General features: G+C 43.2%; 2 long non-coding RNA genes across 11 annotated transcripts in view; one reads left to right on the top strand and one right to left on the bottom strand.

Moving 5' to 3' along the window:
• Positions 1 to 6,616, top strand: part of LOC308584191 — a 65,758-nt gene extending 59,142 nt beyond the window's left edge. Inside the window, exons 1-4 of one of the 3 annotated variants that reach the window (XR_014006614.1) lie at positions 2,496 to 3,085; positions 3,560 to 3,699; positions 5,024 to 5,156; positions 6,440 to 6,616. This is a non-coding gene — a long non-coding RNA (uncharacterized lncRNA). Of the gene's footprint in view, positions 1 to 2,495; positions 3,086 to 3,559; positions 3,700 to 5,023; positions 5,157 to 6,439 lie in introns of those variants that run through there. The other 2 variants (XR_014006615.1, XR_014006613.1) reach the window with 2 other exon arrangements.
• Positions 1 to 25,926, bottom strand: part of LOC308584190 — a 121,254-nt gene that overhangs the window by 61,326 nt on the left and 34,002 nt on the right. For 2 of the 8 annotated variants that reach the window (XR_014006602.1, XR_014006604.1), the window contains exon 2: positions 606 to 841. The exons of 4 other annotated variants lie outside the window; for them this stretch is intronic. This is a non-coding gene — a long non-coding RNA (uncharacterized lncRNA). Of the gene's footprint in view, positions 1 to 605; positions 842 to 12,715; positions 12,878 to 14,154; positions 14,288 to 25,926 lie in introns of those variants that run through there. 2 more of the 8 variants (XR_014006608.1, XR_014006609.1) reach the window with 2 other exon arrangements.

The following is a 25,926-nucleotide window of genomic DNA, read 5'->3' as shown; positions in this document are numbered from 1 at the left end:
TTTTGGGACATTGTGACTTAGGCTGACGTGGACGAGAATGTTGACAAAATCACCTGCCTCTGGAAAGGCATTCCTGCATTCTGTCAGTCATAGCAGTTTCCACACAAGATCACAAACATTCAGATGTGCTGTATTCATGTTTCAGAGGGAGATAGCTTGAATCAAATGAAACATTTATGCGGAGGATGCAATGCCCCACATAGGCAGTGCTAGGGGGATGTATCCCTCAGGTAAATGACACCTGTCCCCAAAACATTGCTGGACCCTTGCGGTTAACTGAAGGAAGGGCAGTTTTCACATGCTCGCCTCCTACAATGATTATTCTTAGTAGTAGCCCGTGCCCCCCCAAAAAAATGTTTAGGGTTACTCTCATTTTCCTACTCATATTGAAATACTGCTCCTCAGTCTGGCAAAACTTAGATTCACTAAATGTTTAGGGGTATGCATCCCTGCATCCCCTCAGGAAATAGCACTGGTAGTAGTAATAGCTTCAAACAGTTCTTCCAAAAAGAAAAAGAAAGATTCAAGTCCATTGATTGAAGAGGTTGGGTGGGACATGCAGGGCAAGGAGATTTCAAAGGTGAAATGATGGACTCTTTGCTTACTTGAAGGAAGGGCAATCTTCACATGCTCTCTTGTCCTTTTTCTCATTCTTGCAATCATCACCATCATCATCATCATCCTTTTTCCTTTTTTAACTGGACTTAACTGTCAGGGGTCCTTTACATTTACCTTTTAATCCTCAGCCATTCAAACAAGATGGAGGGGGGAAGATCACAGTGAGCAAATGCCCAGCAGCCATTGAAGTTTTAGGATGGACAGTTATGGTGATCCCTTTCCACTGAGATAAACAATAGATGAAACTGCATATTAATCTAAACATGCAAATACCGTGTGATTTAAGGATTAGACCATGTGGATCTGGCAAAACCTCACAGAGCAAAGCGACCAAAGACAGGGCTGATCCCAGAGCCTTGAGGCAGGTGAGGACGCTGCTCCAGGTGGCAGAAGCCCCCAACCAGGCAGAATGCCCATGGGTGCCCCTCCTGCCCTGCTGCTTCTGCCAGTGGAGGAGAAGCACCAGCATCATCAGCACTGATTTTGGAAAAGATCGCTGCCATTTGGGGCAATACGGGAATTGCCGCCCTAGGCTGATTCTGCCATAGGTGTCTTTTGCAATGGACAAAGTATGGAAACAACTGGCTGCGCAACCAATTAAGCTTGCAATCAAAGGACGATGTATTCAGGGACCACTTAAGTAATTGATGCTTTGTGTAAGGAATGGAACAGGTAGCTAGTACTCACTGCTCTATCAAAATGACATTCTGTGTAATAAAAAGGTTGCATTAGAGATACTTTGTACTGCCAGTGGTTGTTTAATTAATGAAAAACCTAACTATGACAACTGCTTATTTCTGTTTCCGACGGAATAGAATGGCTCTAAGACACAGAATGGAGGGAAGAGGGAGGAAGGAGAGATGAGTTTGTATTGATGCAGTTTTTACATAATGGAGGAAATAATAAAGGTTTAATGGAAAACTCAAATGGATATAGCAGAAAAATGCTATATTAAAGGAGGTTAAACTGGAATCAGATAAATGATCATCAACTTGTAAAGAAACCTATGGTTCAAGTTAGCAGGCATCATAAAAGTTTTAGGTAATGAAACTATTTTCTCAGTTCACTGGCTCCCTATGCCTAAATCCGAGAAGGGATGTCCATTTAGGGTGGTAGCCTAAAGCTACTCAGATCAGAGGCTCCTGAAAATGATTGATCCAAAAAATGCTACAAGAGGGGCATGGTGCGGGGAGAAGAAATAATACTTTCCTCTGGACACTTGTTTGATTCTCCTTTGCTAAGCTGAAGTTCCCTTCTGCAACAATTAGACAGTGGTGCAGGAGGGGCACCCATGGGCATTCTGCCTGGTTGGGGGCTTCTGCCACCTGGAGCAGTGTCCTCACCTGCCTCAAGGCTTGTTCGGCTCTGGGATCAGCCCTGTCTTTGGTTGCTTTGCTCTGTGAGGTTTTGCCAATTCTTCTTGGTCGAATTCTTCAATCATTTGATTGTTTAGACTGTTTAGATTAATATGCAGTTTCATCTATTGTTTATCTCAGTGGAAAGGGATTACCATAACTGTCCATCCTAAAGCTTCAATAGCTGCTGGACATTTGCTAAGTGTGATCTTCTCCCCTCCATCTTCTTTGAATAGCTGAGGATTAAAAGGTAAAGGACCCTTGACAGTCCAGTCGCGGATGACCCTGGAGTTGCTGAGCTCACCTTGCTTTACTGGCTGAAGGAGCCTACATTTGTCCACAGACAGTTTTTCAACGTCATGTGGCCAGCATGACTAAGCCACTTCTGGCGATATCAGAACAGTGCAAGGAAACACCTTTTACCTTCCCGCAGGAACGGTACCTATTTATCTACTTGCATTTTTTGTTGTAATTTCGAACTGCTAGGTTGCCAGGAGCTGGGACCGAACAACGGGAGCTCACCATATATCGGAGATTTGAACTGCCAACATTTTGATTGGCAAGCCCAAGGCTCAGTGGTTTAGACCACAGCGCACCCGTGTCTGTTAGCTGAGGATTAGGTTGCATATATTCCTTGCAAAGGGTTCCATACTCAGTTTCAAGCACCTTGTGCATGAAAGCACCAGGCCTGAGCATGAAAGCTCAAATGAAACCTCAAAGCAGAGAAGGTTAACTCATCGGCCTTTGGATGTTTCTGTTCTGGAGATCCCATCACCCCTGATCTTTAGTCACAAATAACAGCGACTCCAAGGAGCGCAGGACAGAAGAGTGAAGCGGCTTCAGAAACAGGGTTAGGAAGGGGGAAAGGGGGCTTAGTCATCTTCAAGGGTGGAAAGGAGAAAGGAAAGGACAGGTTGGCCAATTATTATGGGGTGCAGAGTGGACCTGGCAGGTGGAGCAAGCAGAGAAGCAGAGCCCCTCATGTTTGAAAATATTTTTGTAAGTTGCTTTGAGTCTAGTTAGAAAAAGGTGTTTGAAAAAAAGGATGATGATGATGATTGCAAGAATGAGAAAAAGGACAAGAGAGCATGTGAAGATTGCCTTTCCTTCAAGTAAGCTGTTTGAAGCTATTACTACTACCAGTGCTATTTCATGGGGGGATGCAGGGGTAACGCATACCCCTAAACATTTTGTGGATCTAAATTTGGCCAGATTAAGAATAATCATTGTGGGAGGTGAGCATGTGAAAAGTCCCCTTCCTTCACGTAACCGCAAGGGTCCAGCAATGTGGTGGGCACAGCTGAGGGGTGAGTTATTTACATGAGGGATACATCCCCCTAGCACTGCCTATGTGGGGCATTGCATCCTCCTCATAAATGTTTCATTTGATTCAAGCTATCTCCCTCTGAAACATGAATACAGAACATCCTGAATGTTTGTGATCTTGTGTGGAAACTGCTATGACTGACAGAATGCAGGAATGCCTTTGCAGAGGCACGTGATTTTGGCAACATTCTTGTCCACGTCAGCCTAAGTCACAACGTCCCCAAAAAATTTCATTTATGCAATCTGCTTCTACCTCCCAGCCCTCTCTTGGCAAGCTTTGGGGCTCCATTTGGCTTAAAAGCTGGCTTTGCCTGGCTTTGCCACCACCATTCATCCTGAGCCATGAAGATCCTTCACCTGTGCTTGGCAGTTCTCTCTTTGCTGCTCCTGGCTTCCCCAGGTAAGGGATGGAGAGGAAGAAGGCAGAGGGACACCTGCCAGCCTATTATGGGGTGGAAGAGGGAGAGGAGTACAGTTGCTCTTCTGTGGCCTTGCAAAGGAAGCTCACTTTTCTTGCTAGAGACATTTCTTTAGTGGTAAAATTAGCATAAAAATGTATATATCAGACAAAACTGCTTACCAAAGTGTGTCTATTAGGGGATAGATGCACTGTGTTGCTGAATTTCCCCCATTATGCCCATAATTGCTATGCAATTTGCCCTGTTATAACCTATATTTTCATGCTATTGTCATGAAATTACACTTTTTCATGTACATTTTTAAAATACATTACTTGGAGGGAGAGCTGCCTTTCAGAGGACGGCTGTGCTTTGATGTTCACATGTTGACTTCATTATGGCAGAGTAATATAAGGAAAAGGGGACATGAGTGGCCCTGTGGTTTAAACTACTGAGCCTCTTGGGCTTGCTGATCAGAAGGTTGGTGGTTTGAATCCCCACGACGGGGTGAGCTCCCATTGCTCAGTCCCTGGTCCTGCCAATCTAGCAATTCGAAAGCACATCACATGCAAGTAGATAAATAGGTACAGCTCCGGCGGGAAGGGAAACGGCGTTTCCGTGTGCTGCTCTGGTTCACCAGAAGCAGCTTAGTCATGCTGGCCACGTGACCCGGAAGCTGTCTGTGGTGAAACGCCGGCTCCCAGAGTTGTCTGCAACTGGAATTAACTGTCAAAACAGTCCGTTACCTTTTTTTTAATATATGGAAAATGACATCGCATGTAAAACTGGTAAGGAAAAACAAAAGCAGCCTCCTCTTTTCTCAGTTTGGTTAGATTTTATGCAATTCTATGCAAATTTATGGAATACGTTTTAGAAAATAAAATTTTGATTTGTCTCTTCCACAGGTCTGCCAATAAATTTGGGGTATAAAGTTTCTAATTAGTGGAAAATGTCTTGATGTAGTATACAGCCTTTTATTCTGGGTAGTCCTAGGGGCTCTGATGGCTTCAGTTCCAGGCTTTAGTTTCTCTATAACTAATATAGAGTCACTTCTTGCTGTCGTGTTTCGTAGACTGACACCCTCCACTCATGAGCAAATATCTGGAGAAGCACACCTACCATTTCTTCTTGTGAATATAGCAAGGGTGGTAAACACCAGTGGCCAGTGGCAAGAGGTGCGTGGGGGGGTAGGAATTGGGATGCCACAGCACCCAGAGCGTCACATAGCCACTCCTGTTCAAAGGGCTGTGGAGTTGTTCCTCTCTTTCATTCTATTGTGATTTAACTTCCTTCTCCTCACTTATGTTTGTTTCTCTCTTTGCACAGGATCTGCACAGGACCAGGAACCTCAGAATGCTAGGCAATGCTATAAGGCCAATGGTGTTTGCCTCCCTCTATATTGTCCCAATAATTCTAAAAAGATTGGAAGGTGTACTCATCGTCATTTCTGTTGCAAATGGTAATTTCAGCTTACCAAAAGAGAATTACACCTCCTACCCCTCTCCCATTACCCCCTGGATTGACCATTTTAAGTACCCAATGCAGAGTCCCCTAAACTGATCATCCTTTGCCTGCAAGCACAATTGCTCCATTGCAAAAATAAAAATACCTATGCCAGAATCAGCCAAGGGTGGCACATCCCATTTTGCCGCTTGATGCAAAATGGTAATTTCTGCTTTGCCATTCTGCCAGCACGGCTCCTAAGCCCATCTACCTGCTCCTCCTGCCATGGCCTGATCTGCCGCTGACACACGCCATACCCTGTTGATTGCAGGCCCAAAAGCGGCACTACCATTGCTGCCAATTTTAAGCAAGATGGTGCTGAGTTCTTTCGCCACAGGCAGAACCAGCGGGGCAGGAGGGGCACCAATGGGTTTGTTGTCTGAGGGGCTTCTGCCACCAGAAGCAGGGTCCTCACCTGCCTCATGGCTGGTCCAGCTGTCTTTGGCCCCTTTGCCCTGTGACCTTATGCCAGTTCGCCTTTGCCGAATCCCTAAACCACACCAGAGGGGCACATTTAATTTGTTGTGCAGCTTCATCCATTGTTTATCTCAGTGCCTAAGGGATGTCTATTCTGCAGTTTCAACAGATGCTGGGCTCTTACTCTGTGTGGTGTCCTGCTCTCCACCGTCTAAGATTACCTCAGTTTCACATCCCATACATTCCAGGCAAATCTCCCACTTTCAACTCCAAGCAGATTCATTATTATTTTGTCTTTTAAAGAAAGAACCTGAGGCAGTAGACTTTTATCTTGGGTCCTGGCAGAGAAATTAGCAACTGGACTGAAGGAATCCCCGGGTGCCAGTATCTCTCCTGTTTCTCAAAACATTGTCACAAACTGGTGAGCAAGCTTCCTGTTAACCCTGAACTCTTCTTCAGGGCCACAAAGACAACAAATCCCTGCGGTGCATAACATCCAGTCTGCAGGAGAATATTGGAGACCTTGAAAGCCCCCTCACTATTCTGTGACATATTTAATTGTACCTAGAAAAGAAAGTCCCCCAGGGATAAGGATGGGCAAGAGATTGGATTCAATTCTCATTGAAAGGTGAATCTATGTAATTCATAGTTACTGGAAATGAAAAACTGAAACAGACCTATCCCTACCCAATGGCTTATTATCATGAAATCTTTCTTGTGGTCCAACATGCCTTGCTTTGTGTTTTCGTGTCTCAAGCATGATCACTTTCCTATGAAACTGAGTTAACTGTTGTCTTTTTGTTGCTGGTTTCTACATTTTAGACGGGAGGAGTGATAGATGCCTTTGAAAAGTGGAAGATGCTCCCTCTCTTTGAGAGCCACTGGATCCCGCTTGATCCCTAGCTAGGGACTTCTTCTCCAAAGCATCCAGATTGAAAAAGCAACATTTTCAAGGCTTACATGAGCTTGTGCCTTGCAATAAAAGCAGATCCAAAAGCCTTTTCCCCTCTGTTTTTCATTTCTAAGCTCATGCGTTCTTGCTAGTGAAGCCAAAATGGCACCTTACATCCATGAGACGGAGGTGTCAGCAGGCATGGTTTGTGAAGAGGCCCAAAACGTCATTACAAAGGAAAACTAAAAGGATGCGAGGATCTCTCAAAACAGTCTAGCGAGTAGGACTGGACCACAATGTGGAAAATGAAGAGTGGCAAAATATGGAGGGTGGAATGAGAGGGAGAAGAAATTCTGTTCAGTTTCCCTTTAAATGGTAACCAAACTGAGTTGCACTCTTTGAAAAAGTATGCCCATTGAAATATAGTCATCCTTCCAAATTCACAGGTCTTTGAATTTTGGGGTTATTAAACTGACCAGACCAGATCTGGAAATTTCCTCTTATAGATTCTAGGCCCCTCCAGCCACAGAATTACAGGATGGGAAGTAGCCCAGGCTTTTACAGAAACTAACTCCACAAAGCCCACTCATTACAGTATATTAGGCATAATTGCATGCACATGTGCCTACCAGGAAGAATTCTTCATCCTAGGATCCCATGGCATCCAGTCGGGTGAGATAAGAGAATGCACATCCATTCCTCTCTATGGCAACAGAGCTCACTCTTTTAAGATTTAAATGATGGGTATTTAGCTGAATGGCTATACATATAACTTAATCCGTTCCGGAAGTGCGTTCCAAAACTAAGGTGCCCTTTCCCATAGAAATGAATGCAAAATGGATCAATCCATTCCAGACTTTTAAAAACAACCCCTAAAACATCAATTTAACATGAATTTTACTATCTAATGAGAGCATTGTTTCATAAAGTGAAAACAATCAACAATGTACTGCCAACCCACAATCCATCAATCAGTAGCTGAACTGTGTTCCAAACAGTCAGAAAAACAATTCCAAAAAAGTGCCTCAAAAACAAAAAGGCAAAATAAATAGGAAAAAAAGACAGTCCTCAGCATAACACTTGTAATGCAAGCGTAACACTCAAAATGGAGCAAAACTCCAAGAGAGAGAAGTGTGAGGAGGAGGAAGATGTAAAACAGGGTGAAAGCTAAGGTGTATCAGCATAAACAACAAAGAGATTCAGAGGTCCATGAGAGGGGAGGAACCACACCACTCTAAGGGTGAATCAACAAACAGGGGGAGAAATGTCGGGAAATCTACTGTTGAGACGTGAAACTGTCATTTTTCCAACTTGGCATACAGCCAGTGTAGCCTTATTGGAGTTCACCGACTGGGTCTGCGTTGCTCCGGGAAAGGAGAAAGGAAGTCAAATGACACCGAGTTGGTTCAAAGAAAGAGTTTATTTTGGTCTCTGGATAGCAGAAGGCACTTGCGTGATCAAGTCCACAGCAAGTCCAAAGAAATGACAAGTTTCACGCAGTGTATATATATCCTCCAGGCATCCTCTCCCCCTTCCCCAGCCACGTCAACTTGTATACGCAGGTTGACATCACATATGTTCCTGCTCTGGTACTCTCAACCATAAAAGGATCTTCCTCTTCCTACTCTTGTCTGGGAAGATGTCATAATCTCCAGGAACACGCTTTTGGTGTTTTTCCCGGACGTTGGTCTTGCGCGTATTTTGTGGTCAGCACACAAGATAAAGTTCTGACGTGTTTTCTTTGTTCCCTTAGAGAGCCAAGTCCATCCCTTGCCATGACTGATAAAGGAGAGAGCTCGTTTATGTTTTTGCTCAACAGCTCAAGTTTTAAAAGTGCTCTCTTTTGAAAAAAACAAAAGGGGGGGGGGGTTGAGTCAGTTTTAAACTTACTACACAGAAACCCATTCCTTCATTCCCTCCTCTTCTTTTGGACAGCCTTATGGCTCGTCCCAAGGCACTGGCTGGTATTCTCATGTCAGTGTTATAATCTGGGGCCGAATCATTCGTGACATCATTTTACTCATCATATTTTGCAAGCATTGCATTTAAGCAGGGTATACAGGAGCAGAAAAGAAGCAAGATTAGTCCATTAACATCATTACAAGTCCTCTAAGCCACTCAGTCAACCAAGACATGTCCCATCCGTTCCAGGTAGAGACAGGAACATGGGTTACTTTCTCTCTTTCTGTTGCCAGGTGTCAAATAGCTACACCATGGTTAGAGATGTTAAGGCAACAGGCTCCTTCTGTCAAATTTAACACAGCACAAAATCTGGCGGAACCCAAAATCGGGCCAGCCTAACCTCTCTGTGGAATACGTTTTTAAAAATAATATTTAGATTTGTCTCTTCCACAAGTCTCTCAAGAAATTTGGCGCATGTAGCGTCTAATTAGTGGGAAAGGTTTTTTGATGCATTTAGAAGAGCCTTTTTTCTGGGTAGTCCTTGAGTCTCTGATGAGTACAATTACAGGCTTTAGTTTCTCTATAACTCATAAGCCATGCATGCCTCACTTCTTGTATGAGAAGGAGGTGTCAGCAGGCATGGTTGTGCAGAGGCATAAAACGTCCCCCCTCCACCTTGTTTAGATAGCTCAGGATCTAAGATAGCTCCCATATATTCCATGCAAAGTGTCCCACTTTCAGTTCCAAGCACCTTGGGCATGAAAGTACCAGGACTGGACCTGAACCTGTTGCCCTTTGGATGTTTCTGATCTGGAGATGCCATCACCCCCAATCTACAGCCATACTGACAGCGACTCCAGGGGGTTTTAAACAGAAGAGTGAAGCGGCTTCAGAAACAGGGTTGGGAAGGAGAAAGGGGGATCTGTCATCTTCTAGGGTGGAAAGGAGAAAAGGAAGGACAGGCTGGCCAATTATTATGGGGTGCAGAGTGGGAAATGGCAGGTGGAGCAAGCAGAGAATAAGATCCCCTCCAGTTTTGAATTATTTTTAAAGTTGTCTTGAGTCATGTTTGAAAAAGGTGTCTGGGAGATATGGTGGTGGTGAGTTAGGAAGAGGAGGAGGAGGAGGAGGAGACAGGTGAAGATTGCCCTTCCTTCAAGTAAGATGAAGAGTCCATCAATTCACCTTTGAAATCTCCTTGCCCTGCATGTGCCCACTCAACCTCTTCAATTGGTCGACTTGGATATTTTTTTCAAAGAACTGTTTGATGCTATTATGACTACAACTAATAATAGTTTTAGGATATGAGCCTGTGAAAATGCTCTTCCTTCAGGTAACTGCAAGGATCCAGCAATCTGGTGGGGACAGGTGAAGCGTGAGTTATTTACCTGAGGGATAAATCCCCTGGGCATTGTATCCTCCTCATAAAATTTTCATTTGATCCAAGCTATTTCATTCTGAAACATAACTGTGGCAGATCTGGATGTTAAAATCCCCTAGGACAACCAAACTAGGTGTCTCCAGGAAGCAGCTCAGGCAGGGAATCCTTGGTGCAGCGGGGAGGTCAGTACACCAAAAGGAATCCTGTACTGCCCCTATTGCACAACTCCCAGAACATGAACTCAGAAAACTGGGTTTTCCCAATAGGACGCCTGGTGCAGACTAACAACTTCCTAAAAATCCTGGGGAAGCCAGGAGCAGCAAAGAGAGAACTGCCAAGCATAGGTGAAGGATCTTCAGGGCTCAGGATGAGTTGACGTGGCAAAGCTGAATGCCAGCTTTTAAGCCAAATGGAGCCCCAAAGGTTGCCAAGAGAAGGCAGGGAGAGAGCGGGAGATAACATTTCAGTCAGGAGCAGCAACGTTCTAAGATTTCATCAGCTACATACTCAGAGTCCTGGTGGACTGTTTTGATATAATTTTGATTTATTCAGAGAATCTAGAACAGCATATACATCATATGAAAGATGTTCTTCAGAGGTTGAAAAAATGTGCTTCAGAGTTGAAAAAATAACAGTTCCACTTCTCAACAGTAGATTTCCCGACATTTTTCCCCCTGTGTGTAGATTCACCCTTAGAGTGGTGTGCTTCCTCCACTCTCAGCGGACCTCTGAATCTCTTTGTTCTTTAGGCTGATACATCTTAGCTTTCACCCTGTTTTACATCTTCCTGCTCCTCCTCACACTTCTCTCTCTTGGACTTTAGGATTAGAAGTCACCTCCAAACTCTACGCTAGGAGATCAAAGGAGAAACAGGCCAGCCACAGCACAGATGGGCAAGAGAGGCCAGCAGGCTGTGGCCTTCAGGGCAGGACACAAGGGGGAAGAGTTGGGGACACTGAATTATAGTTGTGATTCTTGGAAGAAGAGAAACAGATGGAGTCTCCCCATTGCTTTCTCCATATAGGGTCCCTTGGTGTTCTCAAGAAATCCTCCCAAATTCCTTCCATGAAAATAGGGACATCCTGTTTTATTATGAATAATAATTTTACTACAGTGGTACCTCCAGTTACAAAAGCCTCAGGTTAGAAACATTTCTGGTTACAAACTTCGCTAACCTGGAAGAGTTACCACGAGTTGAGAACTTTGCCCCGGGATGAGAATGGAAATCGTGTGCCGGCAGCGCAGCGGCAGCAAGAGGCCCCATTAGCGAAAGCACACCTCTAGTTAAGAACAGTTTCAGGTTAAGAATGGATCGCCAGAAATAATTAAGTTTGTAACTAGAGGTACCATTGAAGGAATGGGTTTCCCAAACCCAAAACTGACAGTGCAGGCAGTTTGAAACTGCACCAAAATCCCTATTTTACCTGAGCTAAAATGCTTTAACTTGAGCTCTTGAGCCAAAACCCAGCTGTATAAACAAGTGCTCAAAGTTCTCTCTCTTATCAGTCTATGAAGGCTGGTAATGACGGATGGCTTTGTCCATTCCAGAGTGGAACAGGGATGACACTCTGGGCCTTATCTTACATCCTGACCACAAAGAGCACAAAGATGCACAGACCTAGTCCGGGAACAGCGCCAGAGTGTGTTCTTGGAGTTGGTGACCTCTTGCTCCAAGAGTAGAAGAACAGAAATACCCTTTTATGGTCAGAAGTACAGGAAGGAATACCCTTTTATGGTTAAAAATACCGGAGCAGGAACATATGTGATGTCAACCTGCGTGTATAGGCTGACGTGGTTGGATTCCTGGGGAAGGAGGGAGAGGGTGCCAGGAGGATATATATACTGCATGAAATTTCTCATTTCTTTGGACTTGCTGTGGACTGACCACGCAAGTGCCTTTCTGCTTTTCCGGAGAGCAGAAATAAAGAACTCTTTCTCTGAACCAACCCTCGTTGTCATTGGACATCCTTACTCCTGTCCGGGAGCAACACAGAGCCCACCAATCAGTAAAGTCTAATAAGGCACACCACTGTATTTATACCCCACCCATCTTAAGTGTAGTCAGGATGTCTGCAGATCTCCAGAAGCAAACCTTTTAGTGTCTTTATTTCGGATCCAATAAATTATGTCTAATTTGTTCAGTTTGTGTGTTTTTGAATGATTTAAGACTAAATTTTTATGTTGTAATTATTATTATTTTCCATCTTGCAAGCCACCTCAAGCATGGTATGAACTATGGAAAGGCACCACTCCCATAAAATTATGTCTGGAGGTATATAGCCATTGAGCTAAGTACCCACCATTCACATCTTAAAAGAGTGAGCTCTGTTGCCATAGAGAGGAATGGATGTGCATTCTCTTATCTCACCCAACTGGAAGCCATGGGATCCTAGGATGAAGAATTCTTCCAGGTAGGCACATGTGCATGCAATTATGCCCAACATACTGTAATGAGTGGGCTTTGTGGGGCTAGTTTCTGTAAAAGCCAGGGCTACTTCCCATCCTGTAATCCTAGAATCTATAAGAAGAAACTTCCAGATCTGGTCTGGTCAGTTCAATAACCCCAAAATTCAGAGACCTGTGAATTTGGAAGGATGACTAAATTTCAACTGGCATACTTTTTCAAAGAGTACAACTCAGATTGGTTCCTATTTGAAAGGAAACTTCTTCTTCTCCCTCCCATTCCACCCTCCATATTTTACCACTCTTCATTTTCCACATTGTGGCCCAGTCCTACTCACTAGACTGTATAGAGATCCTCATCCCCTTTTAGTCTTCCTTTCTTATGGCATTTTGGGCCTCTTCACAAACCATGCTTGCTGACACCTCCTTCTCATGGATGTAAGGTGCCATTTTGGCTTCACTAGCAATAACACTCATGCTTAGAAATGAAAAACAGAGGGGAAAAGGCTTTTGGATCTGCTTTTATTGCAAGGCACAAGCTCAGGTAAGCCTGGAAAATGTTGCTTTTTCAATCTAGATGCTTTGGAGAAGAAGTCCCTAACTGGGGATGAAGCGGGATCCAGCGGCTCTCAAAGAGAGGGAGCATCTTCCATTTTTCAAAGGCATCTATCACTCCTCCCGTCTAAAACATAGAAACCAGCAACAAAAAGACAACAGTTAACTCGGTTTCATAGCAAAGTGACCATGTTTGAGACACAAAAATACAAAGCAAGGCATGTTGGACCACAAGAAAGTTTTCCTGATAATAAACCATTGGTTAGGGATAGGTCTGTTTCAGTTTTTCATTTCCAGAAGCTATGAATTACATAGATTCCCCTTTCAATGAGAATTGAATGCAGTCTCTAGCCCATCCTTATCCCTGGGGGACTTTCTTTTCTAGGTACAATTAAATATGTCACAGAATAGTGAGTGAGCTTGCAAGGTCTCCAATATTCTCCTGCAGACTGGATGTTATGCACGGCAGGGATTTCTTGTCTTTGTGGCCCTGAAGAAGAGTTCAGGGTTAACAGGAAGCTTGCACCCCATTTTGTGAGAGTGTTTTGAGAAACACAAGAGAACGGACACCCTTGGGTTCATTCAGTCCAGTTGCTAATTTCTCTGTATACACCCAAGACAAAAGTCTACTGCCTCAAGTTCTTTAATTAAAAGATAAAATAAGAATGAATCTGCTTGGAACTGAAAGTGGGAGATTTGCATGGAATGTATGGGATGTGATACTGAGGTAATCTTAAATGGTGGAGGGCAGGACACCACACAGAGTAAGAGCCCAGCATCTGTTAAAGCTGCAGAATAGACATCCCTTAGGCACTGAGATAAACAATGGATGAAGCCGCACAACAAATTAAATGTGCCCCTCTGGTGTGGTTTAGGGATTTGGCAAAGGAGATCTGGCATAAGGTCACAGGGCAAAGGGGCCAAAGACAGCTGGACCAGCCATGAGGCAGGTGAGGACCCTGCTTCTGCTGGCAGAAGCCCCCCAGACAACAAACACATTGGTGCCCCTCCTGCCCCGCTGGTTCTGCCTGTGGCGAAAGAACTCAGCACCATCTTGCTTAAAATGGGCAACAATGGTAGTGCCGCTTTTGTGCCTGCAATCAACAGGGTATGGTGTGTGTCAGTGGCAGATCAGTCCATGGCAGGAGGAGCAGGTAGATGGGCTTAGGAGCCGTGCTGGCAGAATGGCCAAGCAGCAATTACCATTTTGCATCAAGCGGCAAAATGGGATGTGCCACCCTTGGTTGATTCTGGCATAGGTATTTTTATTTTTATTTTTGTAATGGAGCAATTGAGCTTGCAGGCAAAGGATGATCAGTTTAGGGGACGCTGCATTGGGTACTTAAAATGATGAATCCAGGGGGTAATGGGAGGTGTAATTTTCTTTTGGTAAGCTGAAATTACCTTTTGCAACAGAAATGATAATGACTACACCTTCCAATATTGTTATAATTATTTGGACAACCTAGAGGGACGCAAATACCATTGGCTTTATAGCATTGCATTCTATGCTTTGGTTCCTGGTACTGTGCAGATCCTGTGCAAAGAGAGAAACAAACATAAGTGGGGAGAAGGAAGTTAATTCACAATAGAATGAAAGAGAGGAACAACTCCACAGCCCTTTGAACAGGAGTGGCTCTGTGACGCTCTGGGTGCTGTGGCATCCCAACTCCTACCTCATACCCCCCACCCCACCCCTTGCCACTGGCCACTGGTGTTTACCACCCTTGCTACATTCACAAGAAGAAATGGTCAATCTGCTTATCCAGATATTTGCTCATCAGTGGAGGGTGTCAGTCCACGAAGCACGACAGCAAGAAGTGAGGCACACACGGCTTATAAGTTATAGAGAAACTAAAGCCTGGAACTGAAGCCATCAGAGCCCCTAGGACTACCCAGAATAAAAGGCTATATATTACATCAAGAAACATTTCCCCACTGGTAATTAGAAACTTTATACCCCAAATTTATTGGCAGACCTGTGGAAGAGACAAATCAAAATTTTATTTTCTAAAACGTTTCCCATAAATTTGCATAGAATTGCATAAAATCTAACCAAACTGAGAAAAGAAGAGGCTGCTTTTGTTTTTCCTTACCAGTTTTACATATGATGCCATTTTCCATATATTAATAAAAAGGTAAAGGACTGTTTTGACAGTTAATTCCAGTTGCAGACAACTCTGGGAGCCGGCGTTTGACCACAGACAGCTTCCGGGTCACGTGGCCAGCATGACTAAGCTGTTTCTGGTGAACCAGAGCAGCACACGGAAACGCCGTTTCCCTTCCCGCCGGAGCGGTACCTATTTATCTACTTCCACGTGATGTGCTTTCGAATTGCTAGGTTGGCAGGACCAGGGACCGAGCAATGGGAGCTCACCCCGTCGTGGGGATTCAAACCACCAACCTTCCGATCAGCAAGCCCAAGAGGCTCAGTAGTTTAAACCACAGGGCCACTCATGTCCCCTTTTCCTTATATTTCTCTGCCATAATGAAGTCAACATGTGAACATCAAAGCACAGCTGTCCTCTGAAAGGCAGCTCTCCCTCCAAGTAATGTATTTTAAAAATGTACATGAAAAAGTGTAATTTCATGACAATAGCATGAAAATATAGGTTATAACAGGGCAAATTGCATAGCAATTATGGGCATAATGGGGGAAATTCAGCAACACAGTGCATATATCCCCTAATAGACGCACCATTGTAGGCAGTTTGGTCTGATATATACATTTTTATGCTAATTTTACCACTAAAGAAATGTCTCTAGCAAGAAAAGTGAGCTTCCTTTGCAAGGCCACAGAAGAGCAACTGTACTCCTCTCCCTCTTCCACCCCATAATAGGCTGGCAGGTGTCCCTCTGTTTTCTTCCTCTCCATCCCTTACCTGGGGAAGCCAGGAGCAGCAAAGAGAGAACTGCCAAGCACAGGTGAAGGATCTTCATGGCTCAGGATGAATTGTGGTGACAAAGCCAGGCAAAGCCAGCTTTTAAACCAAATGGAGCCCCAAAGCTTGCCAAGAGAGGGCTGGGAGGGAGAAGCAGATTGCATAAATGTAATTTTTTGGGGACGTTGTGACTTAGGCTGATGTGGACAAGAATGTTGCCAAAATCACGTGCCTCTGCAAAGGCATTCCTGCATTCTGTCAGTCATAGCAGTTTCCACACAAGATCACAAACATTCAGGTGTGCTGTATTCATCTTTCAGAGGGAGATAGCTTAAATAAAATGAAACATTTATGAGGAGTATGTAATGCCCCACATAGGCAGTGCTAGGGGGATGTATCCCTCAGGTAAATAACTCACCCCTCACCTGTCCCCACCACATTGCTGGACCCTTGCGGTTACGTGAAGGAAGGGGACTTTTCACATGCTCACCTCCCACAATGATTATTCTTAATCTGGCCAAACTTAGATTCACAAAATGTTTAGGGGTATGCGCTACCCCTGCATCCCCCCATGAAATAGCACTGCGGAGTAGTAATAGCTTCAAACAGTTCTTCCAAAAAGAAAAAGAAAGATTCAAGTCCACTGATTGAAGAGGTTGAGTGGGACATGCAGGGCAAGGAGATTTCAAAGGTGAAATGATGGACTCTTGTGCTTACTTGAAGGAAGGGCAATCTTCACATGCTCTCTTGTCCTTTTTCTCATTCTTGCAATCATCATCATCATCATCCTTTTTCGCAAACACCTTTTTCTAACTAGACTCAAAGCAACTTACAAAAATATTTTCAAACATGAGGGGCTCTGCTTCTCTGCTTGCTCCACCTGCCATGTTCCACTCTGCACCCCATAATAATTGGCCAACCTGTCCTTTCCTTTCTCCTTTCCACCCTTGAAGATAACTAAGCCCCCTTTCCCCCTCCCCAACCCTGTTTCTGAAGCTGCTTCACTCTTCTGTCCTGCGCTCCTTGGAGTCGCTGTTATTTGTGACTAAAGATCAGGGGTGATGGGATCTCCAGAACAGAAACATCCAAAGGCCGATGAGTTAACCTTCTCTGCTTTGAGATTCCATTTGAGCTTTCATGCTCAGGCCCGGTGCTTTCATGCGCAAGGTGCTTGAAACTGAATATGGATCCCTTTGCAAGGAATATATGGAACCTAATCCTCAGCTAACAGACACGGGTGCGCTGTGGTCTAAACCACTGAGGCCTTCCGGAGGCGGCGCGAAACAAGCAATGGCGGTCCTCTTCGCGCTGTGAAGAGGAGCTCCGCAGAAAAGGGTCGTTCGCTGCGGCACAGCGACGACCCATTAAGAAAAACCACGAGCAGAGTGAGCTCGTGGCCGTGGGACTCGGCGGGCACCTGGAGCGACCCCCAAAACGAAGAAGGGACCCCGTAAGGGGCTCCGGAAGCGCGGAGGGGAAGCGGTGCTGTGGGTTTCATCGCTCTTTCTGCGGGAGCGAAGCCGCGCGGCTGTTGCTGATGAGCGCTGACCTTTCTTCCTTAAACATCGGACTCCAAACTATCTACCCGTGAGTAAGAATTACTCTATTTTGGACTATAAATTTTTGGATTTGGCTGAAAGCGGGAGACGAAAAAAAAGGAAGTCCGTCTCCCGGCAAGGCTTAAGATCAAAGGCAAAGAACTGACAAGCTGGAGGCAGCGGAAAGGGATTACAGAAATTCGGAAGTATCGTGCGCTTTAAAAAACTGGCAACGGAAAGAAAAGGCAAGCTTTTTTCTTCTCTTCTTTTAATACTGGGGTTTAATTGAGAACTTTCCTCCTTTTGGGGACTTTAAAAATACAAGAAACCAGACCTCGGTCTGACAGTGAAAAGAGCTGTCTTTGCGGATACAACAATATAACGGAAAGGGATACATTGTTATATTGGGGGGATATTGGAAGGCACAACTAAGAAACTGTAACTTGCACCCCCTAGAAGAAACTAAATGACAACTTGGGAAAGGCTCTGCAAGTGGAAAAAGTTTTAAGGACTATTGCAAAGTTATTTTAGCTGTGGGGACTTTAATGGCGGTCAATCTTCTCTATTTCTTTCCTGAACTGTAACATTACTCCCTCTAGTGGAGCTTGGGATTTACAAACTCCTGGGAACTAACTTTGTTTTGACTCTCTGCTGTTTTGTTATCTACACTGAGGAACTGTCTTTCCCATGGGACAATAGACTATCTGACCTTGACTCATAGACAGGTGTGGAATGAGTGGCCCTCCGAAAACAAGATCTGCAAAAGCGAAAGCAGGGAAAGGCCAACTTGTCCAAACAACCCCGACTACACAAACACGTAGATCATCAGTGCCTGCTGTATTAAAGGGAATTGAATTGGCAACAACAGATGCTTCAAAGGAAATTGAATTAGCAACAACAGCTGCATCAAAAGAAGCTGAACAGACAACAACAGGGGATATGGCTGCAGGGGGATCAAATACCCTCTTGGATGAAATGCTACAACAATTTGCAATTTTAAACAAGAAAGTGGATGATCAAACAGCAAAAATTGATCTAGCCACATCCTCCATTACCAAACTATCTGAACAGGTTGCACAACATTCACAGGCAATTGAGAACCTAAAAGACATCACCTCTGAGAATCGGAAGTTGGCTGCGGCTGCAAATTTAAAATCTGACCAAGCGAACCAGAAAGTGAACGAACTGAAAGGAGAGGTAAGGCCACTACATAAGCACATTAGTGACCAACAGGCCTACCTGTCTATGGTGGAATTGAGAAACCGGGAAAACAATTTAAGATTGCAATCTATCCCAGAACTTGAGAAAGAAGACTTGATTGGTTATCTGACAGTAGAATTCTCTAAGTTCTGGGGTATAGAAGAAGATAAAGACTTTAAAATAACAACTGCGTTTAGACTTGGAAGAGCAGCAAAGAAGGACAGACCCAGAGACTGTTTGGTCATCTTGAGGACTAAACAGGAGAGAGACAAAATACTTGACCTTCATTTTAACAAATCACTTGAGATCCAGGACAGGAAAGCAGAGATCTACAAGGATATACCAAAACAACTCCTGGATCTCAGAGCTATATACACCGACCTAGCAAGACTTCTGAGAAGCAACGGGATACCACACAGGTGGGAGTTTCCTCAAGGCCTATCATTTAACTACAAAGGAAAGAAGGTTAGAATCAAAACAAAAGAAGATAACCAGAAGTTCCTGCACGACCACGGAGAAGATCTGCAGAAAGGAATAGGAGTCCCTTGGCCTACGCCACAGACTGGAAAAGAACCAACACCCTCCCCCTCGGAACCAGACAAAAAAGAGAACACCCCATAAAGAGTAACAACAGATTGATACAGGATGTCTCTGCAGCTGTACAGTTGGAACATTAATGGCGCAAACTCCCTGGAGAAACGAAGAAGGATTTTCCATATTTTGAAAAAAGAACATCTGGATATAATCTGTCTGCAAGAAACACATGTGACTAGGCTCCACAGGAAAGTGTTAATCAATAAAAGACTAGGTCAAGAATTTATCTCATCAGATAGAGTTAAAAAGAGAGGCGTGGTGATCTATGCAAAGGAGAACTTGTCACCGAAATTTTTGTTTAAAGATGAACAAGGAAGAATCCTGGCAATTGAAATACAAACTCAAGGAGAAAAAGTTTTGATATTAGGAGTCTACGCACCAAATGAGGGGAAATCGGAATTCTACAAGAAGCTGCATGAGACCTTGCTGGACTATCTGGACTACTCGAACATCATTATGATGGGAGATATGAATGGGGTGGTCTCTACCTCTATGGATAAGTCACAAAATCAAAATTTAACTAAGGATGGCAAACTACCGAAAACCTTTTTTGAACTGACAGACAATATGGACTTGATTGATATTTGGCGGACAAGGAACCCCTTAGGTAAAGAAGGAACTTTCTTCTCTGAGGCCCACCTGTCATGGACAAGAATCGACCAAATTTGGACAACTAGAGGGCTGGCACCAAAGACCATAAGAGTGGAAATCTGCCCAAAGACTTGCTCCGACCACAATGCCCTGAAAATGGAAGTGAGATTTACTCCAGCCAGCTCCTTTAGATGGAAAATGAATGACAGCCTGTTTAGAGATCAAGAGTTGGTAAAGAAGGCCCAAAAAACTTTGAAGGACTATTTTGAAATTAATTTGAACACTTCGGTGGAAAAAAGAACGATCTGGGACGCAAGTAAAGCTGTAATGAGAGGGTTTCTGATACAACAAAATACGATTAAGAAAAAACTCTGGAATGGAAAAAAGGATAAAATATTAGAGAAGATAAGAGATGGAGAGAAAAGATTGAGATCTAAACCAAAGTCAAAAGAGATTCTGCGAGAAATTAAATTCCACCAGTCGCAATATATGAAATTGATAAATCAAGAAGTGGAATGGAAAATTAAACAAATGAAACAAAGATCTTTAGAGTCAGCGAACAAATGTGGGAAACTGCTGGCATGGCAGTTGAAAAAAAGACAAAAATTGAACTATGTTACCAATCTAGAGGTGGAAGGGAAAAACATTCAGAAACCAGGCGAAATTAGAAAGTGTTTCCAGAAATATTTTAAAAATTTATATACACAAGGGCCGGAGGAAGTGTCCGAGATGGATCAGTTTTTGAAACTTAATGGTTTACCAGAGCTATCTCAGGAGAAAAGATCAACCTTGAACTATAAAATAACACAACAGGAAATTGAGGATGCTATTCAGAATATGCAACTGGGCAAGTCTCCAGGACCAGATGGACTGACCTCCAAGTATTACAGGACGTTGAAAGACTATTTGATACAACCACTAATGGAGGTGTGTAACCAGATTATGGGGGGAGGAAAGGCACCGGAAACGTGGAAAGAAGCTTTCATCACACTGATACCCAAAGTGGAAACTGAAAAGACTCAACTTAGGAACTACTGTCCCATCTCACTCCTAAATGTGGATTACAAAATATTTGCAGACATTTTGGCAAGCAGACTTAAAAAGGTTTTAAATGAAGTAATTCACAAGGACCAAGCAGGCTTTCTCCCTGGTAGGCATTTGTGTGACAACACTAGGAATATCATAGATATTCTGGAACTTTTGCAAACAAACATTAATACCAAAGCAGTGTTGATTTTTATTGATGCAGAGAAGGCCTTTGACAACATTTCTTGAAAATTTATGATGAAAAACTTGGAAGGAATGGGAGTGGGACGGGGGTTTGAAAATGGCATTCAAGCAATTTATTCAGAACAAAAAGCTAAGTTGATAGTGAACAATGTGGTGACAGAGGAGTTTCATATTGAAAAGGGAACATGCCAGGGGTGCCCCCTATTCCCCCCTACTATTTATATCAGTCCTGGAGGTGTTGCTGAACATGATTAGGAGGGACCGGCAAATACAAGGGATACAGGTCGGAGTGAAACAATATAAACTGAAAGCATTTGCAGATGACTTAGTTTTGACTTTACAAGAGCCAGAATCTAGTACAAAAAGAGTTTTAGAACTGGTTCAAGAATTTGGTCGGGTGGCAGGATTTAAGTTGAATAAACAAAAAACTAAGGTTTTGGGTAAAAACTTGACACCTTCGGAAACAGAGGGGTTCCAGAAGGAAACAGAGTTAACTGTGGTTAAAAAAGTGAAATACCTGGGGGTAAACCTGACGTCTAAAAATTTGAACTTGTTTAAAGACAATTATGAAAAATGTTGGATAGAGGTTTAGAAAAATCTAGAAATTTGGTCAAGATTGAAATTGTCCTTGCTGGGCCGAATTGCAGCTGTAAAAATGAACGTTTTGCCAAAAATGTTGTTTTTGTTTCAAACCTTGCAGATCGTGGACAGAGTGGAATGTTTTGGAAAGTGGCAGAAGGACATTTCAAAGTTTCTCTGGCAGGGCAAAAAGCCCCGAATAAAGTTTAAAATATTAACTGATGCAAAAGAAAGAGGGGGGTTTGCCCTGCCAGACTTAAGGTTATATTACGAGGCTGCAGCCTTCTGCTGGATGAAAGATTGGATCTTATTAGAGAACACAGATGTCCTAGATCTGGAAGGTTTTAATAATTCGTTAGGATGGCATGCGTACTTGTGGTACGGCAAGGCAAAAACATATGGAATGTTTAAAAACCATATTGTCAGGAAAGCAATCTTTATGGTCTGGATGAAATATAAAGACTTACTTGAAAGTAAGACTCCGAGGTGGTTATCACCAATAGAGGCCAAGGCTCGCAAAAAACCCAATATGGAGGCTGGTTGGCCAAAATATTGGGAAATAATAGAAAACATTGGAGATAATTGGAGGTTGCAGAGCTATGAAAAATTAAAGGATAAGGTGCAAGACTGGTTTCATTATGCCCAAATTAACGAGGTTGTTAAGTTGGATAAAAAAACAGGATTCCCGGTGGAAAAATCGAAACTTGAGACTGAGCTGTTAGAACCAAAGACTAAGGTATTATCGAGAATGTATAACTTGCTGCTTAAATGGAATACTCAAGATGAGACAGTTAAATCAGCCATGATAAAATGGGCTCAAGACATTGGGCACAACATTATGTTTGAAGACTGGGAAAGGTTATGGACCACCGGTATGAAATTTACGGCATGTAATGCCCTGAAAGAAAACATTATGAAAATGATATACAGGTGGTACATGACCCCAGTTAAGCTTGCTAAGATATACCATTTGTCTGACAATAAATGTTGGAAGTGTAAGGAGGCTGAGGGAACATTCTTTCACCTTTGGTGGACCTGTCCAAGAGTGAAGGCCTTCTGGGAAATGATCTACAATGAGTTAAAAAGGGTGTTTAAGTACACCTTTTCTAAGAAACCGGAGGCCTTCCTCTTGGGCATTGTGGGCCAAAAGGTTTTAAAGAAGGATAGAACGTTTTTCATGTATGCAACCACAGCAGCAAGAATTCTTATCGCTAAATACTGGAAGACTCAAGATTTGCCCACACTGGAAGAGTGGCAAACGCAATTGATTGACTATATGGAGTTGGCCGAGATGACTGCCAGGATCCGAGATCTGGGAGAAGAAGCAATGGAGGAGGACTGGAAGAAATTTAAGGACTATTTGCAAAAATTTTATAAGTTATATGAACTATAGGATTTCGTACGATTTGGAAAGATAGCCCCAGCAATGAGAGTGGAATATATATGAAATTAGATAATATTAAATGAAAGAACCAAGGTTTAAACGTTTAAAAAGAAGGATAATATATATGTGTTTATTGAGTAATTTGGATATCAAGTAATTTAAACTTAAAATGCAATTGAAAGTACAAAAGAAACATATGAAACAAGGTTACAATTTGCTGACAAATTTATTATTAAGAATGCACTGTGCGGGAGATGTGGGGAAGTCTGCTGGTGGATTGAAACAAGCTTCGGAAATAATATGTTTTTTTCTTTGTTTTTCTTTCTTCGCTTTTCTTGTTTTCTTTATTCTTCTATATTGTTTGCTTTTATCTGGAAAAAATGCAATAAAATTTTTTATAAAAAAACAACAACCACTGAGGCTTGGGCTTGCCAATCAAAACGTCGGTAGTTCAAATCCTCGTTACATGGTGAGCTCCGGTTGTTCGGTCCCAGCTCCTGGCAACCTAGCAGTTCGAAAAATGCAAGTAGATAAATAGGTACTGCTTCTGCGGGAAGGTAAAAGGTGTTTCTGTGCACTGTTCTGATTTTGCCAGAAGCGGCTTAGTCATGTTAGCCCCATGACGTTGGAAAACTGTCTGCGGACAAATGTAGGCTCCCTCAGCCAGTAAAGGAAGGTGAGCTCAGCAACTCCAGGGTCGTTCGCAACTGGACTTAACAGTCAAGGGTCCTTTACCTTTTAATCCTCAGCTATTCAAACAAGATGGAGGGGAGAAGATCACACTGAGCAAATGTCCAGCAGCTATTGAAGTTTTAGGATGGACAGTTATGGTAATCCCTTTCCACTGAGATGAACAATAGATGAAACTGCATATTAATCTAAACAATCAAATACCATGTGATTGAAGAATTCGACCAAGAAGAATTGGCAAAACCTCACAGAGCAAAGCAACCAAAGACAGGGCTGATCCCAGAGCCGAACAAGCCTTGAGGGAGGTGAGGACCCTGCTCCAGGTGGCAGAAGCCCCCAACCAGGCAAAATGCCCATGGGTGCCCCTCCTGCCCTGCTGCTTCTGCCAGTGGAGGAGAAGCACCAGTATCATCAGCACTGATTTTGGAAAAGTTCACAACCATTTGGGGGAATAAGGGATGTGCCACCCTAACCTGATTCTGCCATAGGTGTCTTTTGCAATGGAGAAAGTATGGAAACAACTGGCTGCGCAACCAATTAAGCTTGCAATCAAAGGACGATGTATTCAGGGACCACTTAAGTAACTGATGCTTTGTGTAACGAATGGAACAGGTAGCTAGTACTCACTGCTCTATCAAAATGACATTCTGTGTAATAAAAAGGTTGCATTAGAGATACGTTGTACTACCAGTGGTTGTTTAATTAATGAAAAACCTAATTAAGACAACTGTAAATCTTGCAGGCTGTATAATCAACCTACATATTGACTATAATGAGTTTTGTTTTGGTTAATTCTGCTTCTGAAGGAATAGAATGGCTCTAAGACATGGATGGGAAGATGGAGGGAGGAGAGATGAGTTTGTATCGATGCAGTTTTTACATAATGGATGAAATAATAAAGTTTTAATGGAAAACTAAAATGGATATAGCAGAAAAATGCTATATTAAAGGAGGTTAAACTGTAATCAGATAAATGATCATCAACTTGTAAAGAAACCTATGGTTCATGTTAGCAGGCATCATAAAAGTTTTACGTAATGAAACTATTTTCTCAGTTCACTGGCTCCCTATGCCTAAATCCGAGAAGGGATGTCCATTTAGGGTCGTAGCCTAAAGCTACTCAGATCAGAGGCTCCTGAAAATGATTGATCCAAAAAATGCCACAAGAGGGGCATGGTGCAGGGAGAAGAATTAATACTTTCCTCTGGACACTTGTTTGATTCTCCTTTGCTAAGCTGAAGTTCCCTTCTGCAACAATTATACAGTGGTGGACAGCTCCCAATGTCAGTGAAGACAGCAGGAGAAACGAATGGGAGGCAGATACAATCAGTTTGTGACAGGCCATAGCCTGTGTTTAGGAAGAACAAATACCACGGTCCACAAGTAAAAGGAAAGTTCATTCATCAGAGGAAGAAACGGAGGCACAACTTCATAGCCGACCCCCCTAAAATAAATCTTGGCTGCACCCATGCTTCCCATATTTTAAATTTGTTTGGAACATTTTGACTTAGGCTGACATGGAGGAGTATGTTGCCAAAATCACATGCTTGTGGGAAGATATTGCTGAAATCTGGTAGTCATAGCAGTTTCCACAGAAGTAAGATCCCAACTACAGATCGCAAACATTCAGATCTGCTGCATTCATGTTTCACAAGGAGATCGCTTGGATCAAACAAAAAGTTTATGAGGAGAATAGGCAGTGCCAGGGGGGTGTATCACTCAGGTAAATAACTCACCCCTCACCTGTTCTCATCACATTGCTGGACCCTTGTGGTTACCTGAAGGAAAGGCACCTTTCACAACAATAATTAGCCAGCCTGTCCTTTCCCTTCTCCTTTACACCTTAGAGGAAGACTAAGCCATTTACTTACTTACTTACTGTGGCAACCACACAGGACGTTTGATGGTCTATTGACCCTGTGCCACCACTGTGATTGCTTTCTTCGCTGCCACCACCCCGCTTCTCATGGGGACACACGGAGTCCAGACAGTTGTTAACATTAACAAATAATCAAGTTTATTTTTAAATGCAGGAACAAGCGTATGGTTTCAGTTTATTCTTCTCTTGTCAGTTTCTTAATCTTAGAAGAAGAAGAAGAAGAGTTTGGATTTGATATCCCGCCTTTCACTCCCCTTCAGAAGTCTCAAAGCGGCTAACATTCTCCTTTCCCTTCCTCACCCACAACAAACACTCTGTGAGGTGAGTGGGGCTGAGAGACTTCACAGAAGTGTGACTGACCCAAGGTCACCCAGCAGCTGCATGTGGAGGAGCAGAGACACGAACCCGGTTTCCCAGATTACGTGACTACCGCTCTTAACCACTACACCACACTGGCTCTTAGTTCCTAACAACTCCAAACTGATTATTCCCAACTATCTATCTGACTCCACCTGACAATTCCTCTCACAATACAAATCTACCAACCCAAACCTAATCCTCCCTCTTCCTTCTTCAACTCCCAAACCTCAACTGACTGTCAAAGTCTCC

Source organism: Podarcis bocagei (genome assembly GCF_964188305.1).
Source record: "Podarcis bocagei genome assembly, chromosome: 3".
Lineage (NCBI taxonomy): Eukaryota > Metazoa > Chordata > Lepidosauria > Squamata > Lacertidae > Podarcis > Podarcis bocagei.
This window is presented reverse-complemented; position numbering and strand designations above follow the sequence as displayed.